The 14,520-nt window shown below is 42.1% G+C and overlaps 1 protein-coding gene across 2 annotated transcripts in view; it reads right to left on the bottom strand.

Annotated features, from left to right (window-relative positions):
* CALCRL (calcitonin receptor like receptor) overlaps positions 1 to 11,935 on the bottom strand; it is a 139,576-nt gene extending 127,641 nt beyond the window's left edge. For both annotated transcript variants that reach the window (XR_002098640.1, XM_019523065.1), the window contains exon 1: positions 11,596 to 11,935. The gene's annotated coding sequence lies outside the window, so the exon portion shown is untranslated. The remainder of the gene's footprint in view (positions 1 to 11,595) is intronic.
* Between the last annotated feature and the right edge of the window lie 2,585 nt (positions 11,936 to 14,520).

Raw genomic sequence — 14,520 nt, forward strand, 5'->3', positions numbered from 1 at the left:
TGGGTTCCACAATTCAGAAAGGATGTGGAGAAGCTTGAGAGAGTGCAGAGGAGAGCCATGTGCATGATCAGAGGTCAGGAAAACACAGCTTATGATGAGAGGCTGAGAGCCATGGGACTCTTCAGCCTGGAAAAGCGCAGGCTGAGAGGCGATCTGGTGGCCACCTGTAAATTTATCAGGGGTGTTCATCAGGATCTGGGGGAATGTCTGTTCACCAGAGCGCCCCAAGGGATGACAAGATAGAATGGTCACAAACTCCACCACGACCGATTCAGGCTGGACATAAGGAAGAACTTCTTCACTGTCCAAGCCCCCTAGGTTTGGAATAGATTGCCACCAGAGGTGGTTCAAGCACCCACTTTGAATGCCTTCAAGACACATTTGGATGCTTATCTTGCTGGGATCCTATAATCCCTGCTGATTTCCTGCCCCTGGGGCAGGGGCTGGACTCAATGATCCTTCGGGTCCCTTCCAGCCCAAATGTCTATGAAATATATGAACCACCTCTCCTGAGTCTGGCCAGAGATGCCAGAGAGGGGAGGGAATAACCCCCTCCCAGCCCCCTTGCCTAAGGGGCCATGCTGGTCAGCCTCTGGCCGTGCCCCCACCCCTACTAATGGAGCAGTCGGGGGGAGTGATGGTGACAGGGGAAGCAGCCCTTTTCATGGTGTTCTAGAGCATAAGCCTCTACCCAGCGGAAGGGGGGGGATGTGCTGTGGGGTGGTCAGAGCTGCTGCACTGTGTGGAGCATGTGGTGGCAGCACTGGGGGAGGTTTGGGGGGCTATGGCCACCCCTCCAAGTCTTGGTCATGCAGTCTGCCACAGCTCTGATCCCCACTTATGCCCCCCGCCACTGGGAAGAGGCTCACGCTGCTGCCTGGACACCATGAGAGGGAGAGCTGACCCCATCAAGAGCCCTACCCCCTCAGTGCTCTAGTAGCAGGGTGGGGACATGGCCAGAAGCCAGCCAGCATGGCCCCTTAGGCAGGTGGGAAGGTGAGGTTATTTCCCCCTCCCTCTGGCATCTGGAGGATGGGACAGGAGGGGGCTTATCCCACTGCTTGTCCCATGCAGGGAGCAATTGGCAGCAGTGGTCAGGGATGGCAAAATTAAACCCCCACCCTGGCCAGTTCATTCCAGGCTACTGCAGGGCTGGCCACACCCCCACAGCTGAAGCAGCTAGTGGAGAAATGCTGGTGGGATGCAGGGGGTTGGGGTTATAAACCTCTTCCCTGCTCCCTTCCAGGCCTAACATCTGGCCAGGCTCTGCCCCTGCCTGTCCCTGCTCCGGCTAGGGAGCAGAGGGGTGGGGCCAGCACTGCTCCATTGGAGCAGAGAACACATCCCAGTCCAGAAAGCATGCTGGGATGCTGAGGGACTCTTGTTTAACTTAAACAAGGAAGTGGTCTGGGACAGAAGTTGAATAAACCGGTTTGAGCTCAATCAGTTAAGTCTGATACTACATTTATCTAGGTTTATTTCAGACCGGTTTCAGCCATTTTGTTCTGTTACACGTTTAAACCAGTTTTTGATCACTTAAACTGGTTTATGTGTAACTTCTCTCTAGCCCAAGAGGTCATTTAGTCCAACCCACTTGCCTGGGACAGGAAAAATCTTGTCTCCCGCACAGCGACCAAACCTGAGATCTTGGTGTTATTAGTACTATACTGTAACCAACTGAGCTAATCAGCTGATAACCATATTTCATTTCATGGTGTTAATTGCACAAGACTGAATTTGTATTTTGTTAGCAAAGTATTTCCTTACCTTTTCCCTCATAACAGTAGCACTAATTACCAGCAAAGATAAGTAAAACAAAACTGAAGAGCCATTTTCTCTAGAACACTTGGATAAATTGTTGGTTTTCATAATTTGGTTTAAACTTGCCTCAGGAAGTGGGCATTTGTGAAGTAGCTCTAGAACACTAATAAAAGAGTAATGCTAACTGAAGGAAGCAGCAAATATACTGGTTGTTTATAGCAGGACTGCATAATAAGATTATACTGAAATAGGAGTTTTCCCCCTATTTTACAATCGTCTGGCAGCAATATATTATGAATATCCATCAGAAAAGGGAGCCTAAAACAGATGTTGCCTTTGTCCAAAGACAAGTTGTCCCTGTGTTTGTCCCAGAACAGGACTATCCCTAGACTGGAGTGTATACACATCACCTTTCCAGTCAAGGCTTAGTGAACAGCTAAATGCTATCGTTCCCAGGGGGAACAATAGTAATCCCTTTGGATAAGACTGCAGTGCAATCACCTCGTGTGTTCATTTTAGGACTCTTCTTACCAAGAAGATACTGATGAATGAGTTCCAAGGAGACCATTTAAACTGGTGTAAGGTCTGAAGTGACAAGGAAAGATAAATAAGCTAAACTTGGCTGAGAAGATGAAAGGGAAACATGATAACAATTTGCAAATGTTTGAAGGGTGCAAATATCCTGGATGGAGAGGTGTTATTTTGCATATAACAGGCAGTATAGGACTAGAAAGAATGGAAGTGAGAAAGAAATAACTGTCTGAATCTGACAAAAAGTCACGGTAATGAAATCCATTATACGCCTAACAGACATATGGAAGCTTTATTATTTGGCACATTTAAAACAGCCTGATTGCATGGATAGAAGAAGGACCTCCACTGGCATACTTCTGGAATGGATAAGCTTCCATCCCTACATTATACTGTTCTATACCTTTTGGTAAAAAAAAAAATTAGCTCTTCTTACCATATTTAATTTTATATATATTCATTTACAAGTCAGCATAACAGGAACAAAATGTTGTGATACCAGGTTGTAAGTTGACACAATGCTTTATATTCCCTTTGTTGGGAGATGCTTCAGGCCAACAGAGGACAGAAGGTTATTGTGTTCCACAGTTTAGATCTATGTTCTACTTTAGATCTCACCCCAATTGGTTTGTTGCTGGATTAAGATAGTGTGCGTCATACTCTTAATAGGCTTGTTCTGTTTATCATGCTTGTGCCACCAGTGCAGGTTTTTCTGTTGTTTTTCCACATAACCACTTGTGCACGTATATAGACATGACAGCTTTTCAAGGGTTGCAAAGTACTTGGTTCAGTATCATCCGTGAGAACAGAGGGGTCCTTCAGGGGCTACTATCAGTCCATTCAATTACTTTGTTTAGAAGGAACAATTCAACTTTGCACAAGCACCATATTTTGCACCTCAGATCTGCACATCTTCCCTTTGCTGTGTCTATTTGGTCAGTTCCCCCTTCTCTTTTATCCTCTACACCCCAATGCAGTCAGATTTTGTTGTGAATCTCATTGTATTTACTGTTTATATATATATATATATATATATATATATATGCCAAAGCTCCTGTGGTCATGTAAAATAAAACTCTTAGCCCTTATGGTTGGGAAGAATAAGCTTGAAGAAGTGAACCCTAATGATTCAAAGACCACAAAACAAATACAACTTTTTCCCTTTCCTTCTCATTAGAGGTGCACTGATACATCTGTCTGATATCAGATTGGCACCAATATAAAGAAAATTGACTGTATCGGAAATTGGCTTGATGTGGCCAATAAGTGATCCGTGCATGTGCACAGCCACAGTGCAACATGTAGGTGGTGAGGAGCACAGCCTGGCAGCTTGGAGAGTTGCATGCAGCAGGTAAGTCTGTTGTGGTGGAAGGAAAGGGAGGTGGAAAGTGAATGGGGAGCACAAATCAAGGCCCCTATGGTGAGGGAGGGAGTACGGCTGGGACAAGGGCCAGGGCAGGCACTGCCCAGCCAGGGCACGGGACGGAGCCATAGCTCATCCAGGGGCACGGGGAAGCGGGGGGGGGCACCCCTAATGCTCATGATTTTTCAGCCCATGTTCTGATTGGGGTGGGGTAAGAGAGGCAGAACCAGACTGAGGATTTTAACACATGGTTTAGCAATACTGTATCTAGTCCTGAGGAACTTATGACAGAGATTTTCACTCCAGCAGCTGCCCTTTGCACTAACCTATCTTTCTAGTTAATGTGCTCTGAAATGACAACAATTTTTTCCCAGAAGACTGGGAACACCAGTGGCAAATATGGCTTAAAATCTATTTTGAATCTGAGCTCTGAGGGTATTGACTCCCCATATAATCATCAGAATGCATTTACCTATTGCTAGATCTCCCCCACCTTAGGGCTAGGGACAGAAATTACACATAAATCAGTATAAGTAATTGGAAACCAGTTCAAATCTAACACAACAGAAGTTCAAGGCACATAAACTGCTTTCAAAATGGTCGAATCCAGTTTAAGATAAACCTAAAGGGCTTCACCATCAGACTTAACTGACTTAGGTTAAATCAATTTATTGACATTCTGTTCCAGATCCCCCCCAGACGCCAGCCCCCCTAAGGAAAAGCGGGCAGGGAAGAGATTTATTCCCCCCATCCCTCCCCTGTCCCACCAGCATGGACCTGCCAGGCATTTCTCTGCTTGCTACTCCACCAGTATGGGTGTAGCAGTAGCCTGGATTGAAGTGGCGGGGGGGCGTTAATTTGCCCCCTCCCTGTTCCACTGGCATGGACCTAAACCAGGGTCTGCCTGGCGCTCCCCGCTTGCTGCAGTAGTGTGGGCACAGCCAGATGCTGGCCAGCATAATCCCCAGAGGCAGAGGGGGGTAGAGAGGGGTTTTATTCTCCCCTCTATGCCTTCTGCCTCTGGGGGTCAACAGCCAGGGTCTGTTCACCCTGACCGCTGCTTCCAATCACTCCTTGTGTGGGGCAAGTGGCAGAATAAGCTCCTTCCCTGCCCCTTCACCAGATGCCAGAGGGAGGGGGGAAATTATCCCTCTCCATGCCCCCTTGCCTAAAGGGGCTCTGTTTGCACCCCTGCCCCTACAGATGGAGTGGCAAGGGGGCAGGGACCCTGATAGGGGCAGCAGTCCCTCTCATGGTGTCTTGGAAGTGCAAACCTCTTCCCAGTGAGGGCTCTGTGCTGCAGGCAGGAGTGGGGCAGGGCGGTCAGAGTTGCCACAGATTGTGCAGGGCAAGCAGCAGCAATGGGGTTCAGAGAAGTGGCCATAGCCCCCCAAGTCTCCATTAGTACTGCTGCCACTCGCCCTGCACAGTCTGTGGCAGCTGTACCCACCCCCGCTGCTCTGCTCCTGCCCACAATGCAGCCCCTTGCTGGAAAGAGGCTTGAGCTCCTGGGAAACCATAAGAGGGGAAGTTGCCCTATCAGGGTTGCTCCCTGCTTGCCACTGCAGCTGCAGGGCCACAGCCAGAGGCTGGCTGGCATGGCCTTCTTAGGTAAAGGGGCAGGGAGGGGGGTTATTTCCCCTCTCCCTCTGGCATCTGGTGGAGGAATAAAACTGATGAGCTTTTAATATGGCCCTATCCACTTTTGGCTGATAATTAACCTGCTCTAGTGGGAAGAACAAATGTCAAAATCCAAAGAGAATCTTGGAACATGGACCATTAAAAGAATAAAAAGAACACATGAGAGGAGAGTCTGCTCTCAAGATCCTTTGGCGTTCCAACCACAGCCATTTCTCCTTTTTTCTAAATCAGATTAGGATGATCCAAGGATTTTTTTCAGCACATCTATTTTGTGTAATGACATATAATGAATGCCCATATTAATCAAACTTTTGACTTAAGGGTAACATGTTTGTAACTGATAAGACTATCAGATCTTCATTAGCAGCAACTGATGTATAAATTTCTGTAGCTACAAGGGTAAATTGGGACATTCCGTCCCCCTTGCCCTGCTCCCCCATATCAAATTAGAACATATATTTGGTTAAAACTCCAGAATCCAAAGTGTTCTTGGGTTGTTTGTTTTCTTGGTCAGTCTCAGACATAATGTAATTTATGTTGGACATTTGTGTAGTATTTTTTTTTAACATTGAACACGGGAAGTGGGATCCTTTGCCCATTTCAAAATTGAATACAAATAAAAAATGAAAATGCCACCTTGATTCTCGGCATGTAAATTATAGACACAAACTCAAATTCAGTACAGCATTTGACCATATGCTTAGTGTTAAGCATTAATTATGTCAATCCTTTGGGTTAGCTATGTGTTAAGACACAATGCTCAATTTGTGGTCACAAAGAACAGGATGGTGTAATAAATACCACATTTATGAGACAAAAACTAGAATTGAGAATAGCAGATGTATGGATTGTGCCTGAAGAACAATACCAAAGCAATTTTATTTTGGGATCTCCTGATCTTATTCATTTCAAAATATTAATCTATTAGCAAACATGCTTAACTGTGTTTTTTCTCTACGTAATATTAAATAATTAAAAATCTTGGTGTCCAGTTACAAAATATAGGCATGGTTTTCTCAAGAATAGCTTTACAGGGGAAACTGGATGACTATATTTTCCTTTCACTGTCCTTCTTGGAAAGATTCCCTTGCCTACCTCTTAGAAGCTAGATACATATTAAGACAGACACTAATAATTTATTGAAAGGAAAGATAATGCAAGGGTTAATTTTATATACATGAACCAGCACAGATATGCTTTTGGAAATGTTGTGAAACTGTACTTTTTTTGCTTGGCAATAAAACTCACGTAGAGTCATGACAGGGAAGGAAATGGGATAGAATAAAACCGGAACAGGATGGGAGCTTAAAGGGGAGAAAGAAGTGAGAGAAAGGAAACAGGATTGTTTAATGGGGCCTGAGGTTACACATTTTGTAACTATGCAAGATGAATTATATATAACTTCTAGATCTCCTTCCAGATAGACACTTTGACTTGTATCACCAATTGCTCATAGGACTCTCAACTAACAGTGTAACTTGGAGACCCATCAGCATTTCCATTTATTAATACCAAGTGTGTTCTTATCTCACAGGTAGGACATGATATCAGAGTTTGATTGATTGGTTGATTACTAATGGCACTAATGAGGCATTCTACTCAACATGTCCCTTACACACACAAGTATATAATTTATCCAATTGTGTATCAGTGTTCACATATTATAAAAATATTATCTTTACTGTGTTCACTCAAGGGAGCAAAAAGAGCTATGAAGTGAACTGTGAAGAATAGCCACAAAGTAAACTTCTCCCTTACGGTTAAATAAAGAAGAAATTGAAATTGTCAGGATATATTTATATAGCAACTATTTAGGAAATGGAGTTCTTTCTGATAGTTTGCCAATTCAGAACAACTCTACTTCCATCATTACAATATGGCTCTATACATCCAAATAAAGTACATCAGAACATACTGATCGCTTTATTATAACTATCCCTTATCAAACTATCCCAGCAATAACTCTTTCGCTTACAAAAGTATATAGCTGCCTTTCTTATTCTAACAAATGGGTGGAAAATGTTCCTCTACTCAGAATATTTTTACAATGAAGCATCTGTAACTAGCTAAAGTTGGCACAATAGGTTGTATAATCCAAACAGAAATAACAGATAGACTGACAGACAAGCTCAGGAAGACAGGCTTAATATACATATGCTTAATACACATAATAGTAACAGTCTAACACAGGGTGCTGTACACCAAACTCTTAATAGTAAATGCAAATGAATTACTTGTGCTACAGAAATTCATGTTGAATTTGGAGTTGCAAGAAACACTGCTAGAATAGATTTTAAAGAAGTGTACATATGGTAATATTTAAGAATAGATCTAGTTGTTTAATCATAATAGCTTGCCCAACGTCTTTCTCTCTCTGTAAAACATGATCCCAATTCCAGAAGCGTAAAGGGAGATTACAGGTATTTAAGATAGGAACGTTTTCTATTTTACAACTGAGATTTTAAATCAAGGTTGTTTGTTTGGTTTTTTTAATGTGTACATTTAGATAAAGTGAATTTTAAAATTCATCTTATCCTGGGAAATGGACTCTAAAAAAATCACTTTAGTCCTCCTGAATGGTATATACTGTATCAGTGATTGAAAGAGTTTGCACTGAGATAGGGCAAAAAAAGAATTACTTTGCTGGGAAAATGTAAACACCATAAACAAACCAGAAAGACCAAAAACAGATACACATGAAAGATATCCATGGAAAAAAGATTTGGATTGCAAATGGAAAATTTAAGTCTTCCAAGCTTACTCCTGATTCCAAAGTATAACAAAAATATTTGATTAAAGTTTGTTTAATGGAAGAGTTTATAGTTGTAATACCAGAGCATTTAGTTTTCTACACAGAAACTAGATAAGGAATGGCTTGATCCTTATTCTCTCTTTGCAGTGTACCTATATTATGTTGAAAATTATCTGGATAGAAAATAAAATATAGGACAGAATTTCAGCCAATGCCATCCAAATAAAACTATGCCCATGTTCTTCAAGCAATGCAGAAATCTAACAGACAAAATGGAGAATAATTAGATCTAAACTACATGACCAAACAGCTGAATTTATCTCTATGTTTGTTTCATTTAGAAATCCTGAAAATTGGTATGATATGGACATCTGCAGCAAAATCTTATCAGATTTTCCCTCTCATTGCTTATGTATCTTTTGACAAAAAATCAAGTCTAGTTTGATAATAACTAGACTGTTTGCCCGTTCATTGGCATAATAGTTCTGAAAAAGTTGATAAATCGAAAAGTCTTTGAAATGTCCTTCAGTTACTTATTTGGAAACTGTTCCATTCTGAAGTAAGTGTATTTGAGACAGTTTTACATCTGATATTGATGAGATGCCAAGGACATATGTATTGCACATGATTTTACAGCAGAGATGAATTTGAGTCCAAGTTTATTCCAGTTCTGTGTATACACTCTACAGAAATGGCAACTCACCGGTATACATAGAAACAATTCGACTAGCAAACAGAAAAGACTATTTTGTTATATGTATATAATAATCACAGAGAAAACAATAACTTAAAGAAAACCTTAAATTTTGCCCTTGCAGATTTAGAAACTTGAATGGTTTTCAGTGAAAAGTCAAAATCCCTTGTGAAATAATAAGGCATCTTCAGCATTTACTACACAGTGCATCAGAAAACATATTTTTAATACTGTGACATACAGCGTATTATTGGGATCATGGTGACATTGGCAATTTCTTAAAAGCAATTGCAGGGGATTTTAATCATTTTGCAGTTTTGTGGTTTACTAAACTCTGTGGGTCCAATCTCACAAAAATCTTACAATATGAGGACCAAATCTGTAATCAAGTATTGCAGGATGGGGCCTACACCAAAATGCTTTTAAATCTCAGGATTACTCTTTACATCATGTAATTATAAAACTGACTTGACAGCTTTACTTTCAGTATTACTGGAGTATTACTTTACTCAATGAGTAATTCCATAGCTTTCAATGGGACTGCTCAAAAATTTAAGTTACTACTCAGCAGAAATATGCATGGAAGGATCTTGTTCCTCTAATACATTTTGACTAAATCATATTTATTCAGAACCTTCTAACTTAAAATGAATAGATAGGATTTGGGATTTTTGTACAGTACTGAATATTAGCCAGTATATCAGCAAACAAATAGGATTAAACAACAAAACCACACACACACTATGATATCCGTGATCAAATGATCTCCTTCAGCATAACATACTAACTCGGTAGTACATCAGGCAATACCCTGCTGCCATGGAAGTCAGTGGAAAAAACCTCCATTGACTTTTCTGCGCCAGGGTTTAATCAGCTACACTAAATTGGGAAAGAAAGGTGTTCCTATGAAACAAATCCTATATTTTGTAATGCAAAACAGATTTCTCCCTAATGTCAAGCAGGCTCTTGCTTTCCCGAGGCCAGGCTGGGAGTGGAATAAGGTACCACCCAATATCAATAAACCTAGCAGACTTTGGTCACATACGTCACCACATGGACATGTTTATGTTGACTTCCAAGTTTTTCTTTTGTATTTCAAAGCAATTTGGACAAACTGCTTAGTTACTATTTGGTCACTTCCTACCTAAACTCTGTACTTGTGCAAATTATAGTTCCAATCCTGCAAACGTAGCACACATACTTAATGTTGCACATTTGAGTAATTGCACCGGAGTCTCCAATACTACTCACTTCAGTAAAATTAAATATTTCACTGAGGCATTTACTGCATCCTATCTTGCAGTTCATTAAGAGAGCATTAGCACTTGCATGTTTTATCCTGTTTGATTTTATCAGTGCTAACTGGCTTTTGTTCCAAATATTCAAAGCACAATAATAGATGTAGGACTGCTCAAGCTTCTACAGGGGTTGACCGCCAATTATAGTGGAAGCAGGACCTTACATAAATACAGTAATTGGCTAAAATATTGTTTCTAAAACCATGTCTGTATTTTTACATCAGCAACAAATCCACAGCTGTACCCTATCTCTGAGTGTGGTTTCCTTTTAAAAAATCATACAAGGCACAAATTCTCTATTTTTATCACTCTAGGTCTAGTATAATTTATTCAATGTTAATGGAATTAGTCCAGATTTGGAGCAACGTTATAGTTTCCAAATCATCATTATTCTAAACGCACTGAATTGTTGAATACCCTACTGTTATAAAATTGAGGGTTCACGTAAGTGAAGGTATTCCCCATTTACTCTGCTGTAATAAGAACCAAATCTAGCCCCAGGTATTTAACATGAGTCTATTAAGGCAAAGAATAAAAACAACACAGACATTCCTAAGATTTTTCAGTATCACAGCCCATACTATAGTTGCAGGACTACATGAATTATTGCAGAGCAATCCCCCCACTGAAATCAGAGGAGATGCTGCTTCTCAGCGATTTACTACCAAGATTTTGAGAAACAAGGTTCAGTTTCTAAAAGCCCATTGCATTAGTCCCTCAAATTACATTTGCTTGCACACATGCACAAATTGACTAACAAGGTAACTTCTGGTAATGCCGCCACATGTAAAGGTAGGCAACAAGACATCTTTATTAAAGAGATCAATTCTCCTTGAGGGAGGGCAAGCAGGTAACATTTCAGGGCCAGCCTGACTCTTTCCAACAGAATCAGGCACACTCCCATTTTCTCCACACCATGCTCGTTTCAAGAGCGGGGGTAGGAGGAAACAATTGCTCTCATTAGCTGGTCAGCAAGCGGCGATCTCAGAACTGGCTTTTCCAGGTAGAGGGAGAGGAAGAGGGAAGGCCAAAACCTTGAGCTCTGCTCCAGAGCAACAAGGACGCCGCTCCTGCTGGGCGGACTCAAGTCTCCCGCCTCCCTCTCTCCCGCCTCGCCTCGCCTCGCGGGGACTGGGAGAGAGAGAGACCAGCGAGGCCAACGGCGCTGCTTTTATCACTTAATCCTTCCTCTCTCGCCAGAGCCCCAGTTGCACTGAATTAAGTCTTAAGGACTTTCCCAACCCAGGCAGCTTAATTCTCTCCAGATGCAGAGGCTGAAGCTCGAAGAGCCAAGCTCTGGGTTTGGGGATGGCAGCGGCGTGTGCCTCACGCCGCTCACATCCCCGCGCTGGAGAGCCGAGTCCGGCGGCATGAGGAGCCCATTCATTGCGCGAGCCCCCTCCTTTCCCCAGCTCTCCCTTTCTCTCTGCCAACGGCAGGAGGAGGTGGCGAGAAACCAAAGCGACACCCAAGCGGTCGCTCCCTCCCGTGTGGCGAGGGACGGAGGCGTTCAGAGCCCTCCGCTCTCGGGAAGCTGCTGCCAAACTGCACTCACCGCCCGCGGCGCCTGGGGAAACCTGGCTCCCGCGTCTCCGCTTGGTCTTCCCCTCCGCAGGTCGGGAGCCAGAGAGAAGCCGTCCTCCCTGGAGGAGGGGGTGAGAAGAGCCGGGTATAATCCGGGTATGGGAAGCCCAGGACCTGGGCTGCCTGGGAAGAGGAGCTGCTCTGCGCGCGCTTGGAAGCGGGGGCAGATTGAAAGCGATCGGCGGCAGAAGGGAAACATCAGCGCTTCCTGTTACATCACCCGACCCCGCCTGCCGTCCGGCTTGAGTTACTTTCTTTCTCAAATAGCTCACCCTAGCAAAGCAACTCTCCCCGACGATTCCCAGCCTGACAGCTCCCCCCGTGCTGCCTCGAGCCCAGGCGCGGAGAGCTGCTGCCGCTTGCCACGTGCGTGGAGCAGTACCCTGAACTGGGTAGGAGATGTCGCCGCGAAGGACGCGGGCAGCCAGGTTCTTGGGGGAAATCCGGGATCTTGTATTAGCCCGGCTGAAATAGTTGCAAAACATGCAGAGAGACTGAAACTCTACCGTGTGTGACAAGCGAGGACGAGTGGCCTGTCTTTGTCACCTATCAACTGGATGGGAGGTGCCCAGCTTGCAACCAGATAAATGAAACATCTTGTCTATCTTGGAAACAAAGGACGTAGGACAAGAGCCGCATTCCTCCTTAATAGCTCCGTGACTTGACCCATCTCTGGCAGGCTCTTCTTCTGCAGATGCCAGCACCATATGTTGCTCTATGCATTTGACTGGAAGTGTTGAAAAGATGTAAGTGCAGAACTAGGTTTATTCATCACCCAGATAGGGAGCTGACTCAAGCCTTCAAAGAAAAAATAAACCTGAAGTGAAATCTGCCACTTCTTTTCCTTATCTCATTCCTTCCCCCATTGTGGTCACAATGAGCAACTGAATTGAGAGTTCAAGCAAAACTGTCAAATCCACATAGTGTGAAACAGGTACAGACAAAAAGAAATGCAAAACTCTAGAATGCTTGGTTCAGAGATTATGCCTTTTGTTAGGTTTTAGTAGATCCAACTAAGAAATCACCCAAAAAATATTTTTTGTGCAAGCTTTCAGGCGTGCACACCCTTCCTCAGGCTCAGGGAAAATTAAAGAGAGTACACACACACAGACACACACACATTCAATTAAAAATGTACACACATACATGTGTCTGTGTGTGTCAGGTATATACATAGAGATAAATCAAATTTGAATTTTTAATTTTTTTTGAATTTTCAAAAATATCAATTTTAGTTGCCCAAATGTGTTTTGGATCACACCCTTAACGGAACCTGGCTCTCGATGCTGATGGCTTCTGAGCATCAGGTTTCTGTTAAATGTCTTAAACTGGTGACTCAAAACTTTTGACTCCTAACTTTATGCAGAACCTTGAAAACGTAAATGGCAACAACATGCAAAACCATGTAAATTCATGTCATCTTAGGTTCTACTCTTGCAAGCATAAATGAATTCAACACCAGAAAATTTTCATAAGGATTCTCAGAAGTGCAGTACTGACTCCTTAATTATTGTGTAGCTCATTTGTGCCCAACTATTAATATGGGAATCACTCCAGAATGAGGTTTATAAAATGTTACCTAGGTATATCTTTTTAAACAAAAACATTAGCATCCAGATTAAAACCTGATATGCTAAATTTACAATTCAAGTACAAATACTTGACAGATTTACATTTTCTGTATTCAGATTGATGAAAATAACTCCACAAAATCCATGAAATTACCCTAGATGAAAACTAGAGTAATTTAGTTTATAGTTTTAAAAGGAAGGTATATCATAGTAGCAAAATGGATTTAAAGCCAAAGCTCTAGCAGTACTGAACATTGATATAAATGACTAGTACATTTTGGTAAAACATTAGATGAATTACACAGTTTGAAATATTATTAATGCATCCTAGTACAATCAATATAATAGAAAAATGTATAATGCATGTCAAAATGTATGGCAGTGATGACCAAGGAGAGTGGAGAAGTGGCAGGGGAGGGGGACTCAGTAAACCGCCCCCCCCCCCCAGTAACTGTTAGGGCATTCTCACAGTTGATTACATATAGGCAGCCAGGGAGCAGTCTCCTCAAATGACTCCCTTGCATTTAATTCCAACTGAAACTTCCAATGGAGCTGCACCAAGTTAGACCAGTTGAGGATCTGGCCCCAAAAATATAATTGCCAGAGGAGTGGTTCATGCTGTCAGCAACAAGATATATGTTGCAATATAGTGCATAGAATTGTCCAGCAAGACTACTTATTCAGATTACCCTTGAGTCAGAGTTAATTGATTTAAAAATTTAAAGGTTTTCTTAGAACATATTATGCCTCCACTATTGCTGCCTAATATATGCGGGGTTGGTGTATTTGTACATCAAAGATCTAAAAAGAGAGCATAAATTAAAATAGCCCTGCCACTACTTTGATTTTCCCTACTTCTAGTTCTAGGCATTAAATTACACCAACATAGACTCCCTTGGTTATTGATAGAGTAGGCGTAAATTGCTCAAAAGGAATGAGCACAGCAGAGTCTACTTTAACATTAGGAAGTTTAAATCAGTGAAAAGTCTAACATATCTTAATCTTCTAATATATCAGTTTGGCTGCTGATCCATTTTGGTAAGGAACAGAGCAAATAAAATTTGAAAATGATCATGATTATGTTTTGATAAAATCTATGAAAAATACAGGAAGGAAATTATAATTTAGTACTTACTACAGGACTTTCTCACATTCTCAGTCTAAATTGCTAGTACTGGATACTAATCTAGGGAGGCAGAATTGCCTTTATAAGCAGTTGGGGGGGTGTTTTTATTGTCTTGAACATCACTATTTGTAAGAGAAGATTTAAGTATTATTTTTTTCTTTAAAATACTCTTCTTCCAATGAAGCACTCCTGAAATTTA

This window comes from Gavialis gangeticus, unplaced genomic scaffold, assembly GCF_001723915.1.
Source record: "Gavialis gangeticus isolate Ggan-Ray unplaced genomic scaffold, GavGan_comp1, whole genome shotgun sequence".
Lineage (NCBI taxonomy): Eukaryota > Metazoa > Chordata > Crocodylia > Gavialidae > Gavialis > Gavialis gangeticus.